Source organism: Calidris pugnax, unplaced genomic scaffold (assembly GCF_001431845.1).
Source record: "Calidris pugnax isolate Ruff unplaced genomic scaffold, ASM143184v1 scaffold62, whole genome shotgun sequence".
In the NCBI taxonomy this organism is placed as follows: domain Eukaryota; kingdom Metazoa; phylum Chordata; class Aves; order Charadriiformes; family Scolopacidae; genus Calidris; species Calidris pugnax.
Window position 1 is genome coordinate 169,151 of NW_015090782.1, and position 15,973 is coordinate 185,123.

The window sequence follows — 15,973 nt, forward strand, 5'->3', positions numbered from 1 at the left end:
GAGGCAGTAGTTTGGATGGTCACAGAACAGTTCTATAGCCTCACAATTTACCAGCAAAATGAGATATTTTTCCTTCATCCCTTGAAACTTGACAGTCAGAAGGGAAAAAGACCAACCTCTTGCAGGAGCCTGTTTCTGTGAGCAAACATAACACTGAATACTCATCTTTTCTTCCAGGACTTTTGATAAGATGATGGTAATGGCTCACTCCCTCTCTCCACTGGGCTGTGACTATATTTGAGTGTACCCTGTCTTTGTGGTGACCATTTGTTCTTCTCTTGTATTGTGGGTTTTATTCCTTTTTTATTATACTTTTGTGAGTGTTCAGAGGTCTAGATATCTGTTCTGAAATAAGTAAATGAGTAAAAAAACCATAAAGGGACAGAGAGAGTAATTCCCTGCTCCACTGAAGTCAGTGGAGATAGAACAGTGAGCAAATTTAGCACACTTTCTGGTAGTGTTTATAACTTTAGATATTACTTAGCTGGATGTTTATTCATCATTAGCGTCTAAAATTTCCAATGGCAAAAGCTGAGCACTTAAACACATACATTTTATGAATCCAAAAATGCCTTTGATTTTTAGAGACTTCTTTATATGTTCTTAGTTCCTTGGAAGCTGCGTTTTAAGTGAAACCTAATTTTCTTTTCTATATACTTTCTTTTAAACCACAGACACAGAACTTGACTTCCCTTGTTCAGAGACTTCCCCAGTCCGAATGCTTTTTCCTTCCTTTCTACCTTTTATTTCCTTCATCTGGGACTCTCTCTGGCCCCCAAGTTCTCCTTTCCCCAGGTGTGTCTCCTGCTTCAGAATATAATGTGTCCCTGCTCCTTCCCTGTGTGCCCAGCTCCATTCATTAGGTGGATAATTGCTTGCAACTATTTCACCTGAAAACAATACTTTCTTCCAGTCCAATCTCTTTTCCCTGCTGGAGTCAAATTGAGTCACGGGGTCTAAAATTATCCCTGAGGACAATGCTATGGAGGTAAACACAGTGGATTTTACTCTGCGTTTTCCTTATATTTCAAAAATTATGTTTTAAAATTCTAGCCTAAACATATATGTTTTCAAAACATGGGAAGAGCTCGTTTATTCCCTTCAACTAATACCTATTTTTTTCACACAGCAGCTCTACCAAATACAAAAATTTTTTTTTTAAATCAAAATAAGCAGGCTGCTTTCACAGGGTGCTTGCTTTCCCCCTCATTACCGGTCTTTTTCTGTAGCCACGGATCTATCTGTAACGCCATGTTTTGTGTGTAGTAAACTTTGTGTTGCTGAAAAAGCTCTGGCCAGGCTTGCCTGAGAGCCTCGGCTGAAGATGGTTCAAAGGATGTGGCTGAAACAGAGGTGTTTCCACCATTCCATAAATAAGCCCTCCTAAGTGTAAGTTGTGATCGTTCCTCTCTCCATCTGAAGGCTTCAGGCTTTTCAGAAAGCTGCTTTTATGTAAGATTAGAGAGCTGTCTCCATGACATGATGCTCTGCTTCTCTTCACCATTAGTTGGGCGTTAGTTGTTCTGGCTGTAAATAGACAGGCACAGATGGTACCACGACTCTCCGAGCCTCCACACATCTTGCACTGCAGGGATTTTTGTTATTCTCGTTATCTCTCTAGCAGCTCCTACTCTTTCCTAAGAGTTTGTTGAAAAGAAAAAAAGGGGAAGGCTAAAGAACAATCAGTCCCTTTCCTCTCTGGGATTGCTGAAGGTTGTGTTGTAGCTTTTTTCTTTGCATGGGCTCCTCAGTGAAGCAGGATTTCTGCCAGCCTCACCAGGTGAAGCCAGTTCTCCCCGAAACAGCTGAGCAGAACTAGATGCCCCAACAGCATTAAACTGCAAGACTGGAATGGCACGTCCTCCCTAAGTGCCCTGCAGCTCTGACCACCGCACTGGAAGAACCATGACAGATGAAAGAGAAGCTGGTATCTTGAAAGGCTTCCTAGGTGCACAGGAACAGCATTTGCCAGAAAATTGGCAATGCTGATCCTGGAGAGGGCATGGATTAGAAGGATGTGACAGAGTCGTATCCCCCCCCTCCCCATGGACATCGTAGAGAAGGTTAAATGGGTGCTGCTCTCTAGTCTTTCATATAACACAAGAAAAAGATGTTAACGGAAAGGCAACAAATTGAAATCTGATAAAAGGAAGTAATTTTATAGAGGATACAGTTAACCTCCTACAATAACCATTGAAGCCAAAAACTTAGTGAGGCTATTAAAAGGAATAGATGTTTGTATAAATTATTAAAGTATTAATATTTTCTCTATCCCATCTGATGTAGGGTTATAAGCTTCTGTGTCTCTGGAGAAATCAAGTTACTAGCATGAAGATAAGAAGTAGTCTCCCTTCCCTGCTAGCAGGCAAATCTATTTGTTTACTATTTGCTTTTTCATCACTTTCCTCTACAGTCTTGGGGAATGGAAGAATCAGTGACATGGTAATGGGTGGACCATTCACCTGCTCCTTGACAGCAGCTCCTGTATTTTCATGTATGAAGCTACTAACGAGAAGAAAACTGGCAAAGGTTAGCCAGTGTGTTCATGAATAACTCGCCTCGCTCCTGGGCCTCAGACTGTTCCTATAAACCTGTGTAACATTTTCTGGAGGGACAACACTAAGCTTTTTCAGGGACACTAATGCCAAAGCAATAGACAGAGTAACATCTGTAGATGTAGAGCAAATCCCTCTTTTTTTTTTTCCTTTTTTTTTTTTTTCCCCCCAAAGAAAGCCGACCAGAGCTCTGGAATGATGCAGTTCAGAAGTACAGATACTGCTGCAAACCGAAAAAGCTGTCCTCTTACAGGGAGGTACACCCATGTACACCAGTCACTGGTGATCTCCAGAGACCTGTGAGCAAGCAGGAGCAGTGTCAGCAGGTCCCTCCAGTGGGTCTGGACCTCTTTCCCCAGGGCTTCTCTTCCCTGCTGCTCTCCCCTGCTCTGGGGGGTTTATCTACACCCGTGTTTATCACCCCATCACGGACCCTCTCTTAATCAAGACTGCAATATCCTGCACCAGAGGACAGGCTTGCAGGAGAGGAGAGTGTGATGAAAATACTGCCAGAAGGAACATCATGGCTCACCTCGCTTAATGAAAGGATTGACTGAGAACAGTCCATCAAAAGGGCTGGACACCGAAGTGATAGGTGCATTTCCTGGAATCGCAGTGTTTTAACAGGAAAAATAAAAGGCATCTTAACATCAAATAGAAGCTGTGACTGTCATCTAGAAATAAATCTATGACAATCTAACGGGGAAGCAGTTGAAGACTTGAAAAGCCTGATGAGATTATAAATAATATCATATATTGCATTACACCATGCTCGCACAATTCACGTTTCCTCAGCTGCTGAGTACAGACTGCTGTCAGCTCACCCCTTTTCTGCTGCAGACTTTGCCTGTCTCTTAGCTCTCCCACAAAGGAGACAGTTGGGACACTGACACGTAGAAATGGGAGGCGTCTCATTTCTCTGCAGATGCCAAGGTATGGGGCAAATCCGGGTGAAATCCTGACCATGTGGATGGTTCGGGATATGCCAACGTGGGTTGGGAAAGGCAAAGTAGAGGTGCAGTTCTTCCTTGCAAATGTGAAGACAGATAAATATATAATTCACATGACCAAGTCAGTGGCGATGGCTTTGAAGTCTGTGGAGCGGTTGTGCTGGTGGTGGGTTTGTTCAGGCTTTTTTGCACTGGTTTTTCCTGTGCAAAAGGCCGGGGAAGCCTGCAGACACCCTGCTGCAGAACACAGGAGATGGTCGATTTCCTCCATGCTTGGAGTCTTCCAGTTAAAGCCAGCTGCCTTCCTAGAACACGTGCATTAGCTGGGCACAGGCGATTAGGATCAATACAGAGCTGCAGAGGGGAATTTATGGATATCGGCATCCGGTGTCAACTAACAGCAACCCTTGCAGATCCATCAGACACTCACTGTACTCTCTTCCTTACTGGTTTGTCCCACCAGCATGTCCTAGCTTGCCTTTTGGAGTGGACTCTGTTGGAGGAAAAGCCTGTCATCTACCATGCAGTACCACAACAGGGTGGGCCCCCAAAGAGGGTCGCTTTGGAGGCTGTAGTGGAGGTCTTTAATAATGTTCCCATCTTTTTTTTTCTTTTTTTCTTTTCTTTTTTTCTTTTTTTTTCTTTTTTTTTCTGATTTCTGCCACCGAACACCAGGTTCTGCTGCTGAATAGAGCAGGGCTTTGCAGCCAGGTGCCCGGCTGCCACTTAAACCCTGATGCTTTGCCGCTGAAGCGAGCTGCTTGCAGGAGTTGCTAGGAAACCGTAACCTGCTCCCAGCCCGTGCCAGCCAGCGAGATGCTTCTGGTGATGTCATGTTCAGATTTGTGTTTCATCTCTTAAAAAGAGCTTTCTCTCCGTTTCTACAAGAACAGGTGCGTGGGGGAGTTCTGTGCTGAGGCTGAACTTCCCTGCTCCGTCGTGCTTATGCAGCTTAATTTCACCCTTGCAAAGCACTGTAATAAAGCAAAAGCGGTCAGGGCTTCTCAAAGTGTGATTTTGGGGGAGAACTTTTAGCTATTCAGGCCTCTTATTCGAGACATTGATTCAAGGGCTAACTCCTTGGAAACCCAGACATCTTTATCAGCTGCTCCACTGCCTGTATCTGAACAAAATGATGGCTTGCTCAGTAGAAAAAGCATGGAAGTTTTGTGATTATGCTTTTCAAGAGCACAAGAATACAAATATTATGTGTCGGAAATGGACTGAAGCTGGAAGTTATGCCCCTTTTAATACTAACTATATGCCAAACTTTATTATTTATTAGTGAGGATCTAGTTACGCCATTGTGTAATATTACGAGTGTGCGTAGCACATCTTTGACAAGGCAGATGAGAAAAAGATTCTCAAACAAGATGCTTTGAACATGCTGTGGTGAGCAGGGGATGGATGAGTGGGAGATGGCAGAGCTCTGGGAGATCAAGCAAGCCTGGTCTTGAGAGACTTCAGCCCTATAACTAGGCTGAACAAAGCCTGCAAGGAGTGAGCCCAGAGGGGATGCACACTCAAAGCATGGTGTGTCTGAAGGCTTTCTAGGTGGCTCATCTGCCTTCATTCAGGGCATGCAGGTTGGTGGCTGGCCACAGGTGGGTGTGTGTGACTCCTACTGAGGCTCTGAAGATGTACTTGTCATTTTCCCTGGTTTCTTCCTGCTGCTTGGCCTTCATCCCTGACGCTCCTCACTCTATCTACTGGTTGTTCTCCCCCTGTTTGCCTGTCTGATTGGATCTTCTTTTTCTTTATCGCCGCCTCTTGCTTCCCCGTGTGTGTGAATTCCTAATCTGCAGAGCACAGGTCCCCGGGGTGTGCTGTGCCGGGCTGCCGTGGCAATTAGCAGCCCTTTGGGGAGTGCTGAGCAGCACCGTCTCCAACGAGCTATTTTCAGATGTGCCGTCTTGATCACATACACCGCTCTACCTGGCAGGAAAGGAACTGAGGCAGAGCGTACAGCTGAGGTTCCCTAGGCTCCGGGTGAGTTGCCGGTGGTTAAATGTGCTGTTCAGCACAGGGAAGAGCATTTTCTGCAGAGAGAGAGCAAGCAAGGACTCATTAGGACAGGCACAGTCCAGTGGGAAAGAGGATGTGCCTCGGTGTCATCACCTATCCTGGGTGATTAGACAAAAAAAAACACCCCTCCCTCCAAGACGAGCTGTAGGAAACCTTTCTGCTTTGTGTCGCTTCCCCAGAACTCACGGGGAACGATTTGCATAAATGTGCAAGTGGTAATCAAACCTGGGGAGTCCAGCTGGTTTACGCTACATTTTTTTTGGTGCCCACTGTGCATACAAAGCGGTGAGATTTTCACTCTGTTTAAACTGCACAAGGTCACTGAATTGAGCAGGGACCAAAGTAATGGAAAGCATGTTTTCATCCCCAGCTTCTCGGTACGATACCTCTCCCTGGGTGCAATACAGTTACCGTCATGGCCAAAAAGTGCAGCAGATCTGCTGGCCCTCTAGTAATGGTCCTGTTCTTCTGCCAGCAATTTTCTAACTAGTTGAAAGCAATAAATAAAAGAGGATGATTACAATTGCTGATCCTGTCAGGAGACTTTCCTTTCATGTATATTTTGCATACCCAGACACTCTGCTAAATCTAATTTACGAGCAAGAAAGAGACTATGAAGAATTAAGGGACTGAGATTCCTCACTCTTGACGGTTTCATTTTGTTTTCTGCTTGTCCTGATGTTCAGACCAGAGATGAGTACACACTCCACAAAGCTTCCCAGTATTTTATAGAAAATAGTGGAGGGGTTTTTTTTGTGTGTGGGTGTCCAACAACAGCAGAGCAGAGGGCTCCAGAGCTTTACAAAATGATCAAATATATAACTTCAGCCATGTCAGTGTGCACACCATTAAAACTGGGAACTAAAGATTTGATGATTTTTCAGAAGAAGTGAAGTAAATGAAGACCAGAGTAAGAGCTGAACCAAAATGAGGCTATAAGTATTATTCTCTTAATTACCTGACACACTCCTGCCATTTTTGTTTTAATAAATTACTTAAGCGCCAGCCAAAAGAAAGTCAATTACCTAGAAATCTGGTAATCATTTACTGAGGTGTCTAAAAAGCCAGCACTTCCCAGTTAACGCAGTGAAAAACTTATGACTTATGAGTAGTGGTGATACATTCTCATGGCAGATGATCAGATTGTATATAAAACAAATGAGTAAGGTGTCATTAAAGTCCACAGTTTCGAGGGGCTCTTAACTCTCTGATGCAATCGCTTTGGGGAATGAAATTTTTCCTTGTTTGGTCCCTTCCCGAAGATGATTCCTTCTAGATATTCATAATCTTTCTAGCTTCATATCTATGTTTGAAGAATGCATTTTATCAGCATATGATTCATATGATTAACAGGGGGATCTGCTGATGAAGAAGTATGGGCTACAGGGTACATGTAGCCCAATTTTCAAACATTAGGGGCCAACAATAAATGCTTCAATGTGCAACTTGATGATGGCGATCTGATATATTCAGAGAGGGAAAACCTTTTTCAGAGAAGACAAATTTTCATGCTCTGTTGGTTTGAATAATCTGATTTTTCTAAACAAGTGGCGTGTTACTAAATATTTAATGAAATACTGCAGAAATTATAAGCAGTGTTTAAGAGTACCCTTTCTTGGGATTAAGGTTTTGAAATTTTCCTCCCAAATTTTGTATTCTGTTCTCATCTCCTCATACAGAGACGGCTTGTAGAAACGGTTTTGATTTATTATGCTCTAAAGAAAACAGCTCACCCGGATGCAGGCAAATTAGGTTTTTTAATAGTTCAATTTCTGTGTGGTTTTTGTAGGGAAAGCCGTGTCTGCTCTGGCACATAGCGCCCAGTTTTCAGCATTTCCGTGGCGTGGTGGCTGCCCACTGGTGTTGAGGACTCAGGCAAAATCACCTTGGGTGGGGAATGGTTTACCCCCACTCTGTTCATCTCTGATGAGGAGGCTGGAAGCAAGATGAAAGATGCTTCTCCCCAGCCTGCGAGTTACATGGATGCTTTTTACTACAGAGAAGCGACGCCATGAAATTAAAACAAAAGCAAGGGCCATTCATCTCAGCTCCAAACATTGTTTATTGAATAGCAGAGCTCTTCCAAACAAAGGCTTTCCGCGGGGGCAGCTGTCCCCTCCCCACAGCACACGTTCCTCCAGGGAGCTGCAAAGCGGTGGCAGCCAGAAGGTCCCCCTGAAGCCACCAGCACAGGGCTGAGGGACATCCCCCACAAAGGCAGCGTGGGCACACCACGATGCCACCGCCGCTGCTCGAGGCAAGAGCTGCCGCTGAAGTTGGTTACGGCCCCCAAGGAGAGCGATGATCAGTTGCGTTTTATTTTTATACCCTGAGCTTTCATCTTCACCCTGATAAAAGAACAGCTGCCTCTAATCTCGCTTCTAAATCCCGGGATCGGTATGGCGACCTCTCTGGCCCCGCGGATGCTATCTTCAACTGGCCAATGAGGCTCAAATGCCAGCTATTATCCTTATGGCAACTATGTGCGGCATCACTCACGGCTCTTTGGCACTGCCTGTGTAATTTTCACAGTGGCAGTTGGGGCTGGGGAGTCAGAGAAAAACTCTGCAGTCACTGCTCTTGCTGAACGTTCAGATCTGCTCACCAGAGGGTTGTTCGGGGCCGCTTGGACACTAAAGGTTTCGTTTCCAGAGATTGTCACAGGGTGATGCAAACCCAGGGGAATTTAAGCAGGGATGATTAATGCATAGTAAGGTAACCCGTGGACTAGCTGAGGTGCTACTGCTGCAGAAAGGGTGCCTTGTAATATCTCATTTATATAAGAGCAGTGAGACGCTCTGACCTCGGAAGTGCCATGGGTTGGGTTCACCGTTTCCATAAAAAACACGAGGCTTTTCGGCAGGAAGGCAAAATGCAGCCCTGCCCACCATGAAAGACTAGGCAGAGGCGGCGGAGGGGAAAGGGGCTCTGCTCTGCCTGTACATAGACCTGGTCCAGCAAAGAAAACAGGTTCCATACGCGTCAGCCAGTTGCTGTTCTTCTGCCTTTTGGAAAGTAAAGAGGGGACCTTTATTTCAAATGACTGCAGGAATGTGGAAATGGATCTATCATGTGTAGATAGGGGAAGAGCTCAATGCAAGTCAAAGAAAATTATTTCTGTCTTCCCTGAGACTGGTAGGAATTAATATTTTTAAGCATAAATCTCTCTTCTCGATGTTTTCTATGACCAGGACATCTCACATTTTAAGTATGAAAAGGCATCCCCCCTTCTTTTTGCTAACTGTTACGAAAAGTTAGGAATTTCTTCCTAAAACTTGCCCACCACATAGTTCTGTGTGGGCCAGTGGAGGCAACGCTGAGTAAAGCCAACTCCTTCGGAGGATCAATTAATGCCTGGGAAAGAGGTGGGTGGAAAGTACAGACATACGAGAGAGTGGAAAGAGGTCATTTGCTCTTTTTGTCACAAAGAGGAATTGTATAAAGGGTTTTGCAGTTGGTGCTTGTATCCAGATAAGATTTAATACATATTCTTTCTGGTGGTGATGAATTGCATTGGTCAAAAGAGATCCTTCTCCTTATATGCAATCCAGAAGGCTTGGATGGAATATTTTCTGTTAAAGTGACTGGAGTAGTGCTAAAGGTGCAGGCTGACAGTGTCCCCTCAGAGCTAGTGGTTTGTTGACTTCATATTCTTCTTCCAGGAGAGCCGGCGTGCTGGATGAAGACCAGGCATCCTTCATGTTCCTGTCTACAGGCTGTGGTTTGCTCAGGCACCAAGGGATTATTCTCATAGAATCATAGAATTGTCTAGGTTGGACATCTTTCAGATCATCTAGTCCAACCATCAGCCTAACTCTGATAAAACCCATCACTAAACCATGTCTCTAAGCACTATGTCAACCCATCTTTTGAATACCTCCAGAGATGGTGCTGCAACCACTTCCCTGGGAAACCCATTCCAATGCTTAGTAACCCTTTCAGTGCAGAAATTTTTCCTAATATCCAATCTGAACCTCCCCCAGCACAACTTGAGGCCATTTCCTCTTGTCCTATCAACTGTGATTTGGGAGAAGAGACCGACCCCCATCTCTCTACCCTCCTTTCAGGGAGTTGTAGAGAGCGAGAAGGTCTCCCCTCAGCCTCCTTTTCTCAAGGCTGAACAACCCTCATGTATTTTCTTGTCCAGCCTTCACCCCACATAGAATACAGTATGCTAAATTGTGAGATATCCTTGTTATAGGAAACACAGAGAAGAGAGATTCATGCTTAAAAACATGAATTCTTCTCCTGTCTTAGATTCACCAGCCTTCTAGTCTGAGCCCACAGCCAAAACTGCTGAACACCAGCAATTCATTTGAAGATGGTTCTTTTATATAAACTAATATATGCACAGATGTACGCAGGGAGACATCTACAAACGTTTGCAATTCACTGTAGCGACAGAGGACATAACTCAAACGGTATGAGGGATGTTGAAATCATTTTGCAGAGAAAGGTGCAATAACTTCAGCCTCATACAATTCCTACATATTCCACGTGGCCTCAGTTGTTGTTTAGTAACTCGCGATAGGAATAATTTTAAAAGATTGTAAAAAAGTTGTTTATCATCTCCTTTATTGGACTAAGTAACGGAAATGATAGCAGCATCTATCCCGTGCCTAAGCAGGGCAGCACTGCATTCCTGGTGGTGTAGCCCTGAGATGTCTGGCTTTTTCCCCAGGGCCATGCCCCAGTGATTCATCCCCCATACTCAGTCCATCCAACCTCCCTTCTCTCCCGGAGTCACTAGCCTTTCTGCTCTATGGCGGTCACAGTGGAACCTTCCACCCACCCACACTAAACCTCACAAAGCCAACAGAGTCTGTGGGTCGTGTGTTATCTGTGCTGAATATGCTGATATGCATAAATAGACATAATTTTATTTCCTCTGCTGGCAGATTGCGCTGCCAGAAGCTTTTAATATTTATCGTGCGTGTGCTGGGAGTGGTCCTGCTCTCCTGTGGTACCCCAAACACCTCTTGCTTTCCAGCATGGGAAAAGGATACAGCACAGAGCAACAAAGGAAGAAACATTTCAGGCCCCTTCCTCTAAATGAAAGATGAATTTAAAAGGCAGCCACCCAATCTGCTGAAATGGAGACAGGAAAAGAAGTGAAGCTTTCCCTCCATCACCCTGTGTTAAGTCCTGTAAGGGAGGGGAGAAGGTCTCAGTGCCTCCTGGCTGAGCTTTGGGGCTTCTGTCTTTACCTTCTTTTTATCAGTCTGTGCAGATTATTTTTCTTTTGACTTAAACAGTGAGGGAGGGTGGGAAGGGCAGATGGAGAGGAAAAAATGAAGAGAGGCAAAAAAAAAAAAAAAATTAATTTTTTTTATTCTTTACTCATGGGCTTTGTCTAGATTCTAGAATCACTTTTGGATTGAGTCTTTTTAGAGATATGAAGAATATCTACCTCAGATATAATTTAATCTTTTTTTCCCTTTTTCTTACGTTAGTAAATCCCCCCACTGAAAAGCAGATCACTTTGAAATACATCTCCTGGGCTAATACCTTATTTTCAACTGCACTGGTCATGCTTGGGTACTCTTAGTTCCTACTCTTCACAAGTTTGTAGTTATCAAGCAAAGTTAAAGGTAAATATAAAAGCCTTTTACACCAGCGTTACAGTCCTGATCTCTCAGGACAGTCAAACCCTCAGTTCTATTTCTCTGCTACCTTTTTTTCTCAACTTGTTTGTACAGTATTTTTTTTCCCAACAACATCCTTATGTAGCAAAGGCTAATCTGAAAGACTTTTGTTCATCAGGCATTGCCTTTCACTAATAATCGTGTCCTATTAGAGCTCTAGTGTCTCTCTCCGGTTGTTTGATTGCCCATCTGTGACAGCTCATCCTCCTGGTCCACTCAGCTTGAACAAGGAGAAAGTTGACAGGAGGCCTTTAAGACCCTGTTCTTCACTGGCTTGCAAGCTACTTCTGCGCTAGTAATTCCCCAAAAAAGTAAATAGCTTTTATTTTGCCTCATTACTATAGTGGTTCAAGAAGGAAAAAAACCCGGAGGGTGTCTAGCTGTGCCAGGGAAAAAACATCTCTGTGATTAGTGAGCAACTTGTTCATTAATTCCCAGTTCAAAACCATGTTTTCATTACACGATTTTGCTTCTGCAGCCACAACTAGCTCGAGAAAGATTGAGCTGTTTACATGCAACTTGAAATGGATGTCCGAGACACTGCTTTTTTAAATAATTGTTTTGTATTGCTGACTGATTTTCTGCTAAACAGGCATGGTTACTTAAATGATGCTGTGATATTCACACTTTGTCTTCTGTTCAGTTCCAGGAAATTTGTCTCATGAGGATTAGACATCTGCATCTAGACATCGCTGCCATCTGCAATACAGACATTTCTATCAGCGGATATGACCAGGAAAACCTACTGTTTGTGAGTAATTTTTTCTAAAAATAAGCACTGTCTCTTAAAAGAGAAACGGGAGAGTGACACGTAGATTTAAAAGTATTCTTCTAGTTAGTAGCAGAAAATAACCCAGATCTGTGACTATTTTGTAAGGCAAATACCATGGCCCTGGATTGGGCTGCTGATCCTCTCCCAGCCCAAATGCAGCTTTTGAACTTCCATCCCACAACAGTGCTGGGATCATCAGCTAGGACCATTGTCTGGAGACCTTCAAACCCTTTGGAAGGATTTGAGGGTCTCCAGATGATGGTCCCAGCTCCATTCACCTTTGGGGGGGTGTGAACCTCCCTTTTGTTCACAGGGTGGAGAGGAGCTGCAATAGCAAGGGGCAGGGGAATGGCACAGATACCCCAGCTACTGAGATGGAAAGGGAAAGCTAGTATGGGTCAGATTAAGGGGCAGGATCAGACTTCTCCTTATCCTGTAGGACCAGCCTGTGCAGGTACCAAAGCCTCCAGAGGTCCTCAGAATGGCACAACAGACCTCCTTTTGCAAACCGCTGACCAAGGGAGTCAATCAGAGCTTATCACCAGTAAATAACATACAACAGCTCTTCTTGACTCTCTCTTAGCACTTGGTCTTTTGTGCCACCAAGAGACAACTAAATGGACACCAGCTTCTTAATATACTTAACTCTAACGACAGGGCTTTTGTTACTTCTAGTTGTACCCCTGCTTTACTTCTTAATATACTTACTCTAACAACAGGACTTTTGTTACTTCTAGTTGTACCCCTGCTTTAGCTTCAGACAGGGTTGTTCCCTTTGCAAATACTGCTCGGGCAGTAATACATTAGGCACAAAGAGTAACTGCCAGTTATCATCCTTTCCCACAAGGGGAGGAGATTTTTGTCCCCTCTGTTAGAGACAAGCCACAAAAAGATCGTTGATTCAGTCTCTGACACAATAGAGAGGACAGAGACCTGCGGCCAGGAGGCAGGGGGCAGAAATGGGGCAGGAACCTCTTAGAAAGGCAATAAAAATGTCAACTAGTTATAGTTTGTGGAAATGATAACCAGGAAATAGTCCATCATTTAACCCCCTACTTCTACTGTTGTACTTAGTCATTAAGTCTCATATAACAAATGAAGGAAAGATTTCACTTGCAGAAGTGCAGGGAAAAAACTTGAGAGGTTTTCTTCAGGCTCCTCTTTGGTTTTAAGGCAGGGCCAAACTGTTCTCTAAAGTTCACGTTTAGAGACAGTAAAACAGGGGCACCAGAAACATCTGGTAACTTAGACTTCCAGATCAGAGAAATAATCAGTACTGACACAGAAAACAGAGAAAAAATCTTCCTATGCCCTAGGTCTCCCTGTCCCATTGGCAAGAGCTCAAGGACAGTCCATTCCTCACCCTTTTTTTAGGAGTCAGCAGGGCATTTCTGCAGTCTTGCATGTCACAAAGTCCATGGAAAAAAAAATCATCATCTTGTATTCTTGGCTCCAGGACTCTGAGCAAAGCAGAGGGGAGTCTGCTGAGTGGAGGCAACCATGGAGCCAGCCAAGGGGCAATATGCTCTGGGCACAGCATCTTCTGTCTATCAATTCCACTGGTGTGTGGGCTTCAGGGGCACTTTTTGTTGGGTACAAGCATGATGGCAGAATCTGAGCTTTTAAATTAGTCTAGTTTCAGATAGTTTTGGTCTGGGTTGTTTTTTGTGACTTCCCCGAGCTACAAAAGGTGTGAAAGCAACAGAAACTTACTCCTGGCATAGTCTGGAGAGCACACGCATGCTGCAATGTGGGAGAGAGTTGGGAGGAACTTGTGGAAATTCAGCAGAAGAAAATTACAATGGGTTGTCAAAAAGAACTTCTTTACTGAGTGATGATCTAATCAAGGAAAGTGGTAAGAAATCCTGGCTGCTTGGACAACTCCAATTACTCTGGGTGAAGAGAGAAACAGTCTGTCCTTCCTCCCTCCAAAACCCAGAGCTCTGGGGGAACTCTTTAATAAATATTTTTACAGCAGAGCTCGGAAGGCAGCCTGCAGGCTGAGGCCAGTCCTGTGGCCATTTCTGTCCCTGATGGCCTGCTCCACTGCAGCCCACGTAAATCAGCGAGGAATATTCTCTCGGGAAACTGGGGTCTTGCAAAAAACCCCTGAAATACAGCAGATAAATCAGCAGCAGTGTTGGCATTGCATAAAGGGCAGGGTGAGTAATAATAGCAACAAAGAACTCCCAGCATCCAGAAAGCGCGGCGGAGGGTAGGGCTGTGCCACCCAGGCAGTTGTTCGGGAGGGATTTACGTGTTTTGAAGGCAAGCTCAGCAGGGCAGTTGTGCAGGGAGCTACCAAAAGGCTCCCTTTCAGCCACAACCCCCGGGGGAGCTTGGTGCTGGCTGAGGATGCTGCCACGGAGCACGGCCTCTTCAGCATCTCTCCATGTGTTTTCAGTGGTCCACCGTTCAGCCCAGACTGGCAGGTTGTGAAGACTGAATTCTGCTCCTCAGCAACCTGTTAGAAGGTGCCTCCAGCAACCTGTGCTCTGCCCACCTCTTGCTCCCTTCTCCAGCAGCCACCTCGGCCATTTTCAGCTCCTTTTCCTATGGAAATTCAAGCCCGGAGCTGGAAGCTGCCACCCTCCTGCCTCACCCTCCATACTCCCCTTGCAGCACATCTCCAGAACTTCCAAGGTTCCACACCGTCCCTTGCAGACCCCAGCCACGTTCCCACCCAGGAAATTCTCCCTGCATCCCTTCAGGGAAGCCTTAGGGGGACACATTACCACGGCTGTCTTCACTGTGCGCTGGCTCTTTGGAGGCTGGACAGACTGCAATATTCTCCAATTCTCCGTCTGTTCTTCAATGGATTATTTTTGAATGCCTTCAACAATTAATTCTTGGTCTGTACCCTGACTCACTGAGTGCTGTTCCTCTCTTAAGTAATGCATGCTAATGATCCTCTGCTCTGGATTTTATAGCTAGTAGTGGTGAAAGATGAAAGCCTAATATTGCCTATTATGCTAAGGCTACATTCAGATATTAAAAAAAACCCCAAAACCTCCAGGATGACATCTGTTGTAGCCAAAGTTCATATATTGCTTCATGAAAATTCAGCTACATTTAAAAAAAAAAAAAAAAGAGAGAGGCTTTGCAATAGATGGAGGATGATTCATGCTTAAATATACAGCTGAATGCCACTCAAAATTCTCTCTTTTCCCTAGTTCTTGCTGTTTTGTGAGTCCACCCAGGGAGGAAATATGATCAGTGCTAACAAATCTCTGTTCTCTCACCTTGTTCTTCAACATTTCATCGGAGATAACAATAAAATCTGGTGCTCTTTTGACATCAGGCAAATAGCATTCCCTGGCACTCCTCTCCCCAGCCTGCTTTAGCTTTCACTGCTCAGTAAATTTCGCATGAAGCTAATGTTTAGCTGCAAAAATGAAGCGTATGGAGGAGATGCATGAATACAGAAAGCAGCAGGACTGTCACTGAGTGGCCCTTTTTTGGAGAAATTGGCCCCATTTCAGTGGTTAGTGAGCAGATGCATCCCAGCTGACATTTACCAGCTAAAGACAAGGTGATACAAAATCTAGCAAAAGTGATAGAGAGCTGGGAGGAGGGCTTCTTTCTGGCTAAATACTCTGGAAGTGCCCGAGCCTGGGCATTTACATCCTAGTAAGGGATGCCGGGGTGTGTATGAGAAGCAGCCCTGCTCCCAGCAGCTCCCATTGGGAAGAAACAGGCCCCTGCAGCGAAGGGATGATGCTGCTGAGTGCCAACTGGTAGAAAAAAGCAAAGCTGAAGCCCTGAGACAAGCGCCCAGATTGATGTCTGGCATAGTCTCCTGTGTCTCAGAGCTGCAGAAGTAGGTCAGAAACTTAAGAGAGAGATTGAAGTGTTTCTATCTGAGTAGCAAGTGCCTCCTTGGATGATTCCCCATTTACAGCTGCTCGGTGTCTTCCCATTTCTCGTGGTCACTTCAGTCTCATGGTCACTTTGGCTAACATTCAAAGCCAAACTGGGTCTCCTGCTCCACCCGTGCAATGACTCAGGCTGAGCTGGGAGCTGGAA

General features: G+C 44.8%; 1 protein-coding gene across 1 annotated transcript in view; it reads left to right on the forward strand.

The window, feature by feature from the left end:
• The window catches only part of LARS2 (leucyl-tRNA synthetase 2, mitochondrial), a 128,668-nt gene that overhangs the window by 8,933 nt on the left and 103,762 nt on the right, over window positions 1–15,973 (forward strand). The window contains exon 4 of the mRNA XM_014960599.1: window positions 11,819–11,926. The gene's annotated coding sequence lies outside the window, so the exon portion shown is untranslated. The remainder of the gene's footprint in view (window positions 1–11,818; window positions 11,927–15,973) is intronic.